Here is a 14,825-nt window from a genome sequence, read left to right on the forward strand (position 1 = left end):
AGAGGCTAGTGGATAGCCAGATTCAAGGCACACTCATTTCTGATAGGTGAGCAGAGGCTCAGGCCCTCCCAGGGCCATAGTGCTTGTCCTCAAAGGTTTTAACGTTATGTTAGATGATTGTCAGAAGCCGTGGGAGAGGCACGTAGGAGTAGAGCAAAAGGACTCTCCCTCACAGCTCGACCCTACCTGGGGACTGAGCTTCCACCTCCCTGATATTAGACGCTTGCTTGAATCTGCGTGAGAAGCAAGCGTCCAGCAGCAGTCCGGAGGGCTTGTGTCTCCCGGTTCAATACGGCTCTAGACATGGACCCTCCTCACTTAGAATGGAAGTTGCCTGCAACTGCCACAGGCAGGAGGCTAGCTGAAACCTCTTTTAAAGGAGTTCTCACTAATGAGAGTTGAGTCCAGAGCCTGTCCGAGGCGGATCCACACTGCTCGTGCATGAGCGTCTAAATCCCTTCGGTTACATGCCGGTCACAAACCGGCTGGGAAGCATGCGCATGGTGCAGTTCTGGAAGCCCTGTGTCTCCTATCTCAATAGTGCATGTTCCACAGAGAAACTTCTCCCCTACAAGGAGCGACTCCCGTAGGAGCAAGGCGAGATGAAAGTTGCGTTCAAGGCATTCTTCTTTCTGAGAGTTGAGCAAATGGCCCGGAAGTCACAGCTGCACACTGCCTGTGACTTCGCGTCCGACGCCCATCGTGTAGTTGCTGGTGTGAAACCGTGTGACAGCACGTGGCACGCTGCAGGTCCAGAAGGCTTGTGTGTCTAAATTCCATACAGGAAGTTGATATGAACGTCCTCACCTAGAGTCGAAGTAGCTTCTACCTCTTGGACGATCGTGACTAGCTGAGAGCTGACCACCAGGCATGCGGATGTCTATGACCCGAGCCATAGGCGTCTCTTTTTCTTCTCATTTTTTCTTTTTTTCCCTTTTTTCTTTTTTCTTTTTCTCTTTTCTTTCCTTCTTTCTCTCTCTTTTTCTCCTTTTCCCAATACAACTTGTTTTTGGTTTCTCTGCACTGAGCAAAATGACTAGAAGGAAAAGCTCACATCAAAAGAAAGAATCAGAAACACTCCTCTCTCCCACAGAGTTACAAAATCTGGATTACAATTCAATGTCAGAAAGCCACTTCAGAAGCACTATTATACAGCTACTGGTGGCTCTAGGAAAAAGCATAAAAGACTCAAGAGACTTCATGACTGCAGAATTTAGATACAATTAGGCAGAAATTAAAAATCAGTTGAATGAGATGCAATCCAAACTAGAAGTCCTAACGATGAGGGTTAACGAGGTGGAAGAACGAGTGAGTGACATAGAAGACAAGTTGATGGCAAAAGGGGGAACTGAGGAAAAAAGAGACTAACAAAAGACCATGAGGATAGATTAAGGGAAATAAATGACAGCCTGAGGAAGAAAAACCTACGTTTAATTGGGGTTCCCGAGGGCACCTAAAGTGACAGAGGGCCAGACTATATATTTGAACAAATCATAGCTGAAAACTTTCCTAATCTGGGATGGGAAACACGCATTCAGATCCAGGAAATAGATCCCCACCTAAAATCAATAAATACCATTCAACACCTCGACATTTAATAGTGAAGCTTGCAAATTCCAAAGATAAAGAGAAGATCCTTAAAGCAGCAAGAGACAATAAATCCCTGACCTTTATGGGGAGGAGTATTAGGATAACAGCAGACCTCTCCACAGAGACCTGGCAGGCCAGAAAGGGCTGGCAGGATATATTCAGGGTCCTAAAGGAGAAGAACATGCAACCAAGAATACTTTATCCAACAAGGCTCTCATTCTAAATGGAAGGAGAGATAAAGAGCTTTCAAGACAGGCAGGAACTGAAAGAATATGTGACCTCCAAACCAGCTCTGCAAGAAATTTTAAGGGGGACTCTTAAAATTCCCCTTTAAGAAGAAGTCCAGTGGAACAACCCACAAAAACAAGGATTGAATATATATCATGATGACACTAAACTCATATCTTTCAATAGTAACTCTGAGCATGAATGGGCTTAATGACCCCATCAAAAGGCGCAGGGTTTCAGACTGGATAAAAAAGCAGGACCCATCGATTTGCTGTCTACAAGAGACTCATTTTAGACAGAAGGACACCTACAGCCTGAAAATGAAAGGTTGGAGAACCATTTACCATTCAAATGGTCCTCAAAAGAAAGCAGGGGTAGCCATCCTTATATCAGATAAATTAAAATTTACCCCGAAGACTATAGTGAGAGATGAAGAGGGACACTATCTCATACTCAAAGGATCTATCCAACAATAGGACTTAACAATCCTCAATATACATGCCCCGAATGTGGGAGCTCCCAATATTTAAATCAATTAATAACCAAAGTGAATAAATACTTAGATAATAATACACTTATACTTGGTGACTTCAATCTAGCTCTTTCTACCTTCGATAGGTCTTCTAAGCACAACATCTCCAAAGAAACAAGAGCTTTAAATGATACACTGGACCAGACAGATTTCACAGATATCTACAGAACTTTACATCCAAACTCAACTGAATACACATTCTTCTCAAGTGCACATGGAACTTTCTCCGGAATAGACCACATACTGGGTCACAAATCAGGTCTGAACCAATACCAAAAGATTGGGATCGTCCCCTGCATATCCTGAGACCATAATGCCTTGAAATTAGAACTAAATCACAACAAGAAGTTGGGAAGGACCTCAAACATGTGGAGGTTAAGGACCATCCTGCTAAAAGATGAAAGGGTCAACCAGGAAATTAAGAAAGAATTAAAAAGATTCATGGAAACTAATGAGAATGAAGATACAACCATTCAAAATCTTTGGGATGAAGCTGTCTACAAGAGACTCATTTTAGACAGAAGGATACCTACAGCCTGAAAATGAAAGGTTGGAGAACCATTTACCATTCAAATGGTCCTCAAAAGAAAGCAGGGGTAGCCATCCTCATATCAGATAAACTAAAATTTATCCCGAAGACTGTAGTGAGAGATGAAGAGGGACAGTCTTCATCCTCTTCCCAAAGACAGTCTCTTCAATAGATGGTGCTGGGAAAATTGGACATCCACATGCAGAAGAATGAAGATGAAGATAATGAGTCCTAAGGGGGAAATACATCACAATACAAGCAACCATTCAAAAACTGGAAAGAACTCAAATACAAAAGCTCACCTTACACATAAAGGAGCTAGAGAAAAAACAGAAAGTGGACCCCACGCCCAGCAGAAGAAGAGAGTTAATTAAAATTCGAGCAGAACTAAATGAAATCGAGACCAAAAGAACTGTGGAACAGATCAACAGAACCAGGAGTTGGTTCTTTGAAAGAATTAATAAGATAGATAAACCACTAGCCAACCTTATTAAAAAGAAGAGAGAGAAGACTCAAATTAATAAAATCATGAATGAGAAAGGAGAGATCACTACCAACACCAAGGAAATACAAACGATCTTAAAAACATATTATGAACAGCTCTACGCCAATAAATTAGGCAATCTAGAAGAAATGGAGGCATTCCTGGAAAGCCAAAAACTACCAAAACTGGAGCAGGAAGCAATCGAAAACCTGAACAGGCCAATAACCAGGGAGGAAATTGAAGCAGTCATCAAAAACCTCCCAAGACACAAGAGTCCAGGGCCAGATGGCTTCCCAGGGGAATTCTATCAAACGTTAAAGAAGAAATCATACCTATTCTACTAAAGCTGTTTGGAAAGATACAAAGAGATGGAGTACTTCCAAATTCGTTTATGAGGCCAGCATCACCTTAATTCCGAAACCAAAGACCCCACCAAAAAGGAGAATTACAGACCAATATCCCTGATGAATATGGATGCAAAAATTGTCAACAAGATACTAGCCAATAGGATCCAATAGTACATTAAGAAAATTATTCACCATGACCAAGTAGGATTTATCCCTGGGACACAAGGCTGGTTCAACACTTGTAAAACAATCAATGTGATTCATCATATCAGCAAGAGAAAAACCAAGAACCATATGATCCTCTCATTAGATGCAGAGAAAGCATTTGACAAAATACAGCATCCATTCCTGATCAAAACACTTCAGAGCATAGGGATAGAGGGAACATTCCTCGACATCATAAAAGCCATCTACGAAAAGCCCACAGCAAATATCATTCTCAGTGGGGAAGCACTGGGAGCCTTTCCCCTAAGATCAGGAACAAGACAGGGATGTCCACTCTCACCACTGCTATTCAACATAGTACTGGAAGTCCTTGCCTCAGCAATCAGACAAGAAAAAGAAATCAAAGGCATTCAAATTGGCAAAGAAGAAGTCAAACTCTCCCTCTTCACTGATGATGTGATACTGTACATAGAAAACCCAAAGGACTCCATCCCAAGATTGCTAGAACTCGTACAGGAATTCGGCAGTGTGGCAGGATACAAAATCAATGCGCAGAAGTCAGTGGCATGTGTCTACACTCACAATGAGACTGAAGAAAGAGAAATTAAGGAGTCAATCCCATTTACAATTGCACCCAAAAGCATAAGATCCCTAGGAATAAACCTGACCAAAGAGGTAAAGAATCTATACCCTAAAAACTATAGAACACTTCTGAAAGAAATTGAGGAAGACACAAAGGGATGGAAAAATATTCCATGCTCCTGGATTGGCAGAATTATTGTATTCACCCATTGTGAAAATGTCAATGTTACCCAGGGCAATTTACACGTTTAATGCAATCCCTATCAAAATACCATGGACTTCCTTCAGAGAGTTAGAACAAATTATTTTAAGATTTGTGTGGAATCAGAAAAGACCCCGAATAGCCAGGGGAATTTTAAAAAAGCAAACCATTTCTGGGGGCATCACAATGCCAGATCTCAGGTTGTACTACAAAGCTGTGGTCATCAAGACAGTGTGGTACTGGCACAAAAACAGACACATAGATCAATGGAACAGAGTAGAGAACCCAGAAGTGGAACCTGAACTTTATGGCCAACTAATATTCAATAAAGGAGGAAAGACTATCCACTGGAAGAAAGACAGTCTCTTCAATAGATGGTGCTGGGAAAATTGGACATCCACATCCAGAAGAATGAAACTAGACCACTCTCTTGCACCAGACAAAGACAAACTCAAAATGGGTGAAAGATCTAAATGTGAGACAAGATTCCATCAAAATACTAGAGGAGAACACAGGCAACACCCTTTTTGAACTCAGCCACAGTAACTTCTTGCAAGATACATCCACAAAGGCAAAAGAAACAAAAGCAAAACTGAACTATTGGGACTTCATCCAGATAAGAAGCTTTTGCACAGCAAAGGATATAGTCAACAAAACTAAAAGACAACCTACAGAATGGGAGAAGATATTTGCAAATGACATATCAGATAAAGGGCTAGTTTCCAAGATCTATAAAGAACTTATTAAACTCAACAGCAAAGAAACAAACAATCCAATCATGAAATGGGCAAAAGACATGAAGAGAAGTCTCACAGAGGAAGACATAGACATGGCCAACACACACATGAGAAAATGCTCTGCATCACTTGCCATCCGGGAAATACAAATCCAAACCACAATGAGATACCACCTCACACTAGTGAGAATGGGGAACATTAACAAGGCAGGAAACAACAAATGTTGGGAAGGATGAGGAGAAAAGGGAACCCTCTTACACTGTTGGTGGGAATGTGAACAGGTGCAGCCACTCTGCAAAACTGTGTGGAGGTTCCTCAAAGAGTTAAAAATAGACCTGCCCTATGACCCAGCAATTGCACTGTTGGGGATTTACCCCAAAGACTCAGATGCAATCTAATGCCGGGACACCTGCACCCCGATGTTTCTAGCAGCAATGTCCACAATAGCCAAACTGTGGAAGGAGCCTCGGTGTCCATCGAAAGATGAATGGATAAAGAAGATGTGGTCTATGTATACAATGGAATATTCCTCAGCCATTAGAAACAACAAATACCCACCATTAGCTTCAATGTGGATGGAACTGGAAGGTGTTATGCTGAGTGAAGTAAGTCAATAGGAGAAGGACAAACAAGGTATGTTCTCATTCATTTGGGGAATATAAATAATAGTTGAAGGGAATATAAGGGAAGGGAGAAGAAATGTGTGGGAAATATCAGAAAGGGAGACAGAACATAAAGACTCCTAACTCTGGGAAACGAACTAGGGGTGATGGAAGGGGAGGAGGGCGGGGGGTGGGGGTGAATAGGTGGCAGGCACTGAGGGGGGCACTTGATGGGATGAGCACTGGGTGTTATTCTGTATGTTGGCAAATTGAACACCAATAAAAAATAAATTTATTATTAAAAAACAAAACAAAACAAAAACAAGAGAAAGGACAAAGGCATACGATCCTCTCAAGAGTTGCAGAAAAAGCATTTGACAAAACACAACATAAAAAGCATAGCGGGTTTTTAAATTTTTTCTTTTTTGGCATAGTGGGTTTTGAGGAAACGTATATCAACAGAATAAAGGCTGTGTAGGAAGGCCCGCAGCTGACATCATCCTCAAGGGTGAAAACTTGAAATCGTCTCCCCTAAGAGCAGGAACAAGCCAAGGAAGTCCCCTCTCAGCACTAGAAGTCCTACCATAGTCAACAGACAGGAAATAGAAACGGTTCCACACCTGTAAGTGGGACGTCAAACTGTCCCTATTTGCTGAAGATGTGGCATTAGAAACAGGAAACCTGAGAGACTCCACCAAAAACTGTTAGAACTAATGAATGAATTCAGTAAAGTTGTGGGACACAAAGTGAAAAGAGATCAGTAGCCTTGCTGTGTCCCGACAATGAGCACTCTGAAAGGAAATTAAGGACATGACTCCCTTATCAGGAGCATCCAAAAGAACAAAATAATTAGACTGAACCAAGAGAGTGCAAGACTTGTACACTGAAAATTACAAGACTTTGGGAGGACATCCTGAGCTCGTGGGGTCGGAGCCTTCATCTTGTTAAAATGTCCACAGTTCTAGAAGCCACCCGCAGTTCCAATGTCATTCCTATCAAAATCATGGTGGCCTATTTTAGAAATAGAAAAAGCACTCGTAACATTCGTCCGCCCCCACAAATGACCCTGGACAGCAAATCAGTATAGGAGAAGCAGGACAGAGTGGGGACGCAGCACTCTCCTATTTCAAACGATGTCACAGAGACACAGGAGAAAGCAGTGTGGTTCTCGGGCCCGCGGCTGGCTCCGTTGGTTAAGCATCCGACTCCTGACCTCACCCCTGGTCTTGATCTCGGGGTCATGGGTTCTAGCCCTGTGCTGGGCTGTGGACAAGGCATGGTGCCTACTTAAACAAACCAAACCCAGAGGGCTGTGGTTCTGGCATAAGCTGAAAGGAGCAGAATAGAGAGCCTGGAAGAAAATGCACTCTGATACAGTCAACTGATTTTTTAAACTGAATTTAATTTAAACCCAATTTATTAACAGTATAGTGTATTATACTTTCAGAAGTAGAATTCAGGGATTCACCAGTTGGAGATAACACCAGGGCTCATGACATCATGTGCCCTCCTTCATGCCCGACTACCAGTTACCCTGTCCCTCCACTCCCCTCCCCTCCCCTCCCCTCCAACGACCCTGTTTGTTTCCTGTGATTGAGTCTCTTTTTCCTCCATCTCTGTTTTCATCTTATTTGTTTTTCCTTCCCTTCACAGATGCCCATCTGCTTTTCTTCTATAATTTCACCTATGAATGACACCATACGGTAATTTTCTTTCCTGACTGACTTATTTCACTTAACACGATCCCTCTGGTTCTATCCACGTCATTGCAAATGGCAAGATTTCCTTCTCTTTGATAGCTGAGTACCAATCCTATCATCTATCTGTCTATCATCTATGACCATCATCTATCTCCCATCCTCTTTATCCATCATCTGCCCAAGGGCACCGAGGCTCCTCCCACAGTGTGGCTACTGTGGACCCGGCTGCTGTGGACATTGGGGTGCAGGTGTCCCGAGTCTCACTGCATCTGTATCTTCGGAGTGAGCTCCAAGCCGTGCACCTGCTGGTCGCAGGGCGGCTCTATTTGTAACTTCCTGAGGAGCCTCCACACTGTTTCCAGGGCGGCTGCACCTGCGGTCCCGCCCACAGTGGAACAGGGTTGAGTGAGTTTTGCAGGACGTGGTAAAAGTCTGGTCCACATTCCATTTCGCGTCCTGTGGGCTCCATTCATTGTCCTTAAGTATTTCTGGGGAAGCCGGGTGTTGGGCTCCGTTTCAGTGAGACGTTTCCGAATCTCACAGGCCTCAGCTGGAGCCTGGAAGGAAGCAGGTGCGGCCCCAGGCTCGGGGATGCTGCCTCCTGCATGGCCTCCTGCAGCGCCTGAGCGGCCCGCAGGGGGTCGCCCGAGCCCGGCCCGCCCAGGGGGCGCACATGCGCAGTAGGCCTCGTCTGCCTGCACTAACAGGAGCCCGCCTGTGCTTGGGAGGCCTGAGGAGGACGTGGGGTCGCGTCAACGCTGATGAGCTGCAGCCTCCTCAGGACCCGCGGGGAGGCTTCAGGAAGAGGTGGGCCCGCGTCCACTCTGGCAGGAGCTCCCGGGCCCCTCAGGACATAAGTTGAGGCTTGTGGACGCTGAGGGCTGCATCCACGGTGACAGGAGCCCCGGCCTCCTCAGCACCCGCTGACTATGACTCAGGAACACGTGGGCCCACGTCCGCACTCACAGGAGCCCGGCTTCCTCAGGACCCCCTGGAGGACTCTGGAGGCACCGCTGGGGGCCACGTCCACATCAGAAGGGACTCCTCAGAACCACAGGGTAAGTGAATGGGTAGAATGAATGGTAGGGTCAGGGGAGAGGCAGCAGTTGGTGGTTAGGGTTAGGTGAGATGTTAGGGGTTAGTGATTATGCTTATGGTTACGGATTAGAGGTTAGGGGGAGGGAAAAGGGTAAGGGTCAGTGGTTAGGAGTTAGGATGGGGGTTAGGGGTTAGGGTTAGGCACAGGATTTAGAGTTAGGGTTAGGGTTTAGGCTTTAGGGATTAGGGCAGAGGTTAAGAGTTGGTTTTAGGGTTATGGTTAGAGTTAGGGTTGGACTTAGGTTTGCAGTTAGGGTTAGGGGTTAGGGTTAGGCGTTAGGGTTAAAGTTAGGGCTAGGTTTGGGGTTAGGGCGAGGGTTAGGGTTAGGATAAGGGTTAGGGCTAGGGTTAGGGTTAGTGTTTGGGTAGGTGTTAGGGTCAGGTCAGGGTCAGGGTACAGTTTTGGAAAAGGGTAAGAGATAGGGTTAGGGAGTGGGTTAGGGGTTAGTTTTAGGGAGGGTTAGGGTACAGTTTGGGGTATGAGATAGGGTTAATATTACAGGGTTAGCGTTAGGGTACAGGTTAAGGTCAGGAATAGGATTTGAGTCCATTAAATTAAGGTTAGAGTTAGAGGTTAGGGTTAGGGTTAGATTTAAGGTAGGGGTCAGGGTTAAGGGTTTAGAATAGGTTTAGGAGTTAGGGTGAGGGTTGGCAGGAAGGTTCAGTGAATGTGTTTCGGTCTTGGGGTTTGTGTTTGGTTTTCGATTAGTGATAGGTCTTGTTTAAGGGTTGGGTTAACATTAGGCTTAAGTGTAGGGTTAGGGTTATGTCTGTGTACGGTTAGAGTTTGGGTCTTGGCATGTGCCTGCACTGGGACTCTAGGATATTCAGCGGTATACTTTTATGCACTCTATTTAGGTTTTGGGTTCAAAGATTGCCTGAGTCCACCAAGTCAGTGGCCTCCCCAGAGAATCAAAATCCAGGCTTCTGCTGGGGTCAGAATAGACATGGCAGGCTTCTCCTGAGCTGAGCTAAGGAGGGGATTTGTGGCTCTAAATACTATTTATTTGGATTTTCAGTTGCACAAGATAACTCTTGTGCGTGCATGTTTCATCAATACTACCAATTATTATTTTAAAGTTTTCCTTGAATTCCTGTTTGTAAACACAGTATGATATAGTTTCGGGTTTACCACATAGTGATTCAACCCTTGGATACAACGGCTGGTACTGGTCATAGGTGCCCTCCACTATTCCCATCCCCTGATTCCCCATCCCCCCCACCTTCCTCTGCTATTTATTAGTTTATTCTCTGTGGTTAAGAGTGTGTTTCCTGGTTTGCTTCTCTCATCCCCCCCTTTGCCAGTTTGTTTGGTTTCTTAAAATACACATGTGAATGCAATTGTATGGTATTTGGTATCTGTCTTTCTCTGACTGAGTTCATTTAGCATAAGTCCTTTCCACTTCTCCCACGTCATTGTAAATGGCTTCATTTCATCCCTTCTGATGACCGAGTGATGTCACAGTGTGTATATTTACCACATCGTCTCTGCCCATTCGTCTGCCGATGGACTTCTGGGCTGTATGCACAGTTTGGCTGTTGTTGATAACGCTGCTACAAACAGTGGGCTGCGTGTCCCTCTTCGAATCTACTAAACTACTTTTGTATCCTCGGGGTAAATACCTAGCTGTGCAGTTTTGGAATCGTAGGGTAGCTCTACTTTGAACTTCTCGAGGACCCTCCACACTGTTTTCCACAGTGACTGCACCTGTTCGCATCCCCACCAGGAGTGTAAGGGGGCTCCCCCTTCTCCATAGCCTCACCAACACCTATTGTTTCTTGTGTTGTTAATTTTAGCCATTCTGATGGCTGTCAGGTGACATCTCATTGTGGTTTTGGTTTGCATTTCCCTGATGATGGGTGACGCTGAGTGTCTTTCCGTGTGTCTGGCGGCCATCTGGATGTCCTGTCAGAGACAAAGTCCATTCATGTCTTCTGCCCATCTGCAGTTGGATACTTTGTGTTTAGGATGCTGAGATTTATATTTGCTTTATGTGTTTTGGATACTAACTCTTTATTGGATGTGTTGTTTACAAATATCTCCTCTCGTTTTGTATGTTGCCTTTGAGCTTTGGTTGTTTCCTTCACTTTGGGGAAGCTTTTCAATTTGATGAAGCCCCAAGAGTATTTTTGCTTTTGTTTCCCTCGCCTCAGAGGCATATCTAGAAAGAAGATCCAATGGCCAATGTCAAAGACAGTGCTGCCTATCTTTTCTTCTTTTTATGGTTTCAGGTCTCACATTTAGGTCTTTCATCCATTTTGAATTTATATGGTATAAGAGAGGGGTCCAGGTTCATTCTTCTGCATGTGGCTGCCTGGTTTTCCCAACACCATTTGTTCTTATCCTGGGGTCAGGGTTAGGGTTTGTTGAAGAGACTGCTTTGTGCCATTGGATATTCCTTCCTGCCTTGTTGTCGATTAATGGATCATAGAGTTGCAGGTTTCTATCTTGTTTCGGCTTTCCCTTTTGTTCTATTGATCTAAGCGTCTCCTGTTGGGAGGTTCTTGATTGCTGATTCAATTTCTTTGCTGGTTATCTGTCTGTTCAAATTTCTTATTTCTTCCTTTTTTATTTTTGCTATGTTATATATTTCTAGGAATTGATCTATTTCTTCCAGGTTCGAGGTTGCTGGCATATAATTTTTCATAATGTTCTCTTATAAACCTTTGTATTTCTCTAGTGTTGTTATTTCTCTTTTCTCATTTGTGATTTTATTTGGGTCCTTTCTCGTCTTCTTATCTTTTTTCTTTTTTAAAGATTTTATTTATGAATTCATGAGAGACACAGAGAGGCAGAGGTATAGGCAGAGGGAAAATGAGGCTCCATGCAGGGAGCCAGATGTGGGACTTGATCCCCCAGGACCCCGGATCATGATCTGAGCCAAAGCAGATGATCAACCACTGAGGCACCCAGGTGCCTTGCTGATTCAATTCCATTGCTAGTTATGGGTCTGTTCACATTTTCTGTTTCTTCCTATTTCAGTGTTGCTCGTTTGCACATTTCTAGGGATTTGTCCATTTCTTCCAGGTCTCCCAGTTTGTTAGCGTATAGTCTTTCATAGTTTTCCCTTATAATTGTCTTGTTTTTTGGTGTTGATTGTGATCTCTCTTCTCTCATTTGTGATTTTATTTATTTAAGTCTTGTCTCTTTTCTTGTGGATAAGGCTGGCTAGGGATTGATCCATTTTATTAATTATTTTGAAGAACCAGCTCTTAGTTTCGTTATTCCATTCGACTGTTTTGTGGTTTCTGTATTGTTTATGTCTGCTCTCATCTTTATTTTTTCCCTTCATTAGGCTTTAGGCTTTGTTTGCTATTCCTTTGCCAGCTCCTTTAGGTGTAGGGTTAGGTTGTGTATTGGAGACTTCTTGCTTCTTGAGGTAGGCCTGTATTGCTATGTACTTCCCTCTTAGGTCTGTCTTTGCTACATCCTAGAGGTTTGGAGAAACATGTTTTCATTTTCATTTGTTTTAAATTTCCTCTTTAATTTCCTGGTTGCTCCATTCATTCTCTAGTAGGATGTTCATAATCTCCACGTTTTTTTGGTCTGTCCAAGTTTTTTTTTTCTTTTTTTTAATTTTTTTTTTATTTATTTATGATAGTCACAGAGAGAGAGAGAGAGGCAGAGACACAGGCAGAGGGAGAAGCAGGCTCCATGCACCGGGAGCCTGATGTGGGATTCGATCCCGGGTCTCCAGGATCGCGCCCTGGGCCAAAGGCAAACGCCAAACCACTGCGCCACCCAGGGATCCCTGGTCTGTCCAAGTTTTTTCTTACTGTCGACTTCGAGTTTCATAGCGTCGTGGTCCGAAAATGTACAGGGTGTGACATCAACCTTCTTGTACCTGTTGTACCTGTTGAGGGCTGATTTGTGGCACATGATATGATCTGTTCTGTAGAATGTCCCATGTGCACTTGAAAGGAATGTGTATTCTGCTTTAGGATGAAATGTTCTGACTATATCTGTTGAGTCGCTGTGGTCCAGTGTGTCAAGGCTATTGTTCCCCTGTTGATTTTCTGCATAGTCGATCGGTCCATTGCCATAAGTGGTGTTAAAATCCCCTGTCATTGTATTATTATCAGTGAGTTCCTGTACGTTTGTTGTTAATTGGTTTCTATATTTACGTACTCCCTGTTGGCAGCATAAATATTTAGTTGTCTGATCTTGATAGAGAGTCTTTTTAACTATGAAATAATGCCCTTCTTCATCTCTTCTTACAGTATTTGTTCTTGCTTTTTGGAAATTTAAATATTTTATTTATTTATTCGTGAGAGATACACAGAGAAGCAGAGGCAGAAACATAGGCAGAGGGAGAGGCAGGCTCCCCAAAGGAAGGCCAATGTGGGACTTGATCCTGGGATCCCAGGATCACACCCTGAGCCAAAGGCAGATGCTCAACCACTGAGCCACCAAATGTACCCCAGGGTTTGATTTGAAATCTAGTTTGTCTGATATAAGTATGAGTCCTCCAGCTTTCTTTTGATGTCCATTAGCGTGATAGATGATTTTCCTTCCCCTGACTTTCAATCTGCTGGTGTCTATAGGTCTAAGGTGAGCATCATGTAGGCAGCATACAGATGGATCTTGTTTTTTTTAATAACGATTTTATTTATGAGAGAGTGAGAGTGAGAGAGAGAGAGAGAGAGAGAGGCAGAAAATGATGCAGAGAGAAAAACAGGCTCCCCACCAGGGGCCCAATATGGGACTGGATCCCAGACTCCAGGATCACACCCTGAGTCAAAGTCAGAGGCTCAACCCCTGAGCCACCCAGGCATCCCGGATCATGATTTTTAAGCCACTCTGATACCCTATATCTTTTGATTGGAGCATTTAGCCTATCAGCATTCAGAGTGATTATTGAAAGATATGAACTAAGTGCCTTTGTGTTACCAGTAGAGTTGGTGTTTCTGGTGATGTTCTCTGGTCCTTTCTAGCCTTTGTTGCTTTTGGTCTCTTTTTTTCCCCCACTAGAAGAGTCCCTCTTAAAATTTCTTACTGGACTGGTTTAGTGGTCATGAACACCTTTCTGTCCTGTCCGTGAAACTCTTTATCTCTCCTTCTATCCTGAATGACACCCTTGCTGAAGAAAGAATTCATACAAATTGGACTCCAATAAAAAGAAATTTAAACACATAAAATAGGAGATCCCGGGGTGGCACTGCATTTTGGCGCCTACCTTTGGCCCAGGGCACGATCCTGGAGACCCGGGATTGAATTCCACGTCGGGCTCCCCGTGCATGGAGCCTGCTTCTCCCTCTGCCTGTGCCTCTGCCTCTCTCTCTCTCTCTCTCTGTGTGTGTGTGTGTGTGTGACTATCATAAATAAATAATAAATAAATAAAATAAAATTTTGCTATTATGATTGAGGAAAATGGCATTAGAAGGAAAACCAGAAGCTGAAAGAGAGGAGGACAGATTATACCATCCTTAGCCTTCACAGGGACCTGGTGTCCTTTCCTAAGAGGGCCCCCCCCCTCCGTAGGATGCTTCCTGCCCCTCTGTGCTCCTTCTTGGAACCCAACAGGCATATCTCCGTGCCTCCAGCACCTCTGCATCCTGGCTCATAGCGTCTTCCATGTATCGTATTGAGGAGCACAGCGTCGTGTATTTAACCATCCGGCTGCTGTTTGACAACATTGGGGGGATTCCGACTTTTGTTGGTTTTGGGGTGTGTGTGTCTATCACATGCAGCTATCACGTGCAGCTATCTGATCCTCTGACTGGGTCACCCAAATGCCGAAAGGGTTGGCACATCATCATTTCTGGTGCTGGCGCTGGGTGGCCAGCTGGGCTCTCCTGGCCGACCCGGGGCTCGCTCCTGCAGTGACTTTCCGCTGTAGGGTTAGCTGAGCTGGAAGGTCCGACTCCGCCACATTCCAGCAGCCCTGGGGCTGCCTGTGTGTGGGAGTCAGGGTCAGGAAGGGGCTGGGGTTCTTCGGTCCCCTGTGCTGCCTGGCCTTCAGGCTGAGCCCCATGCTCACCCAGCCCCTACTCACTAGGGCGAAGAGGGTGCCCTCCACACTCTGGTG

This window comes from Vulpes vulpes, chromosome 15, assembly GCF_048418805.1.
Source record: "Vulpes vulpes isolate BD-2025 chromosome 15, VulVul3, whole genome shotgun sequence".
Taxonomy (NCBI): Eukaryota; Metazoa; Chordata; class Mammalia; order Carnivora; family Canidae; genus Vulpes; species Vulpes vulpes.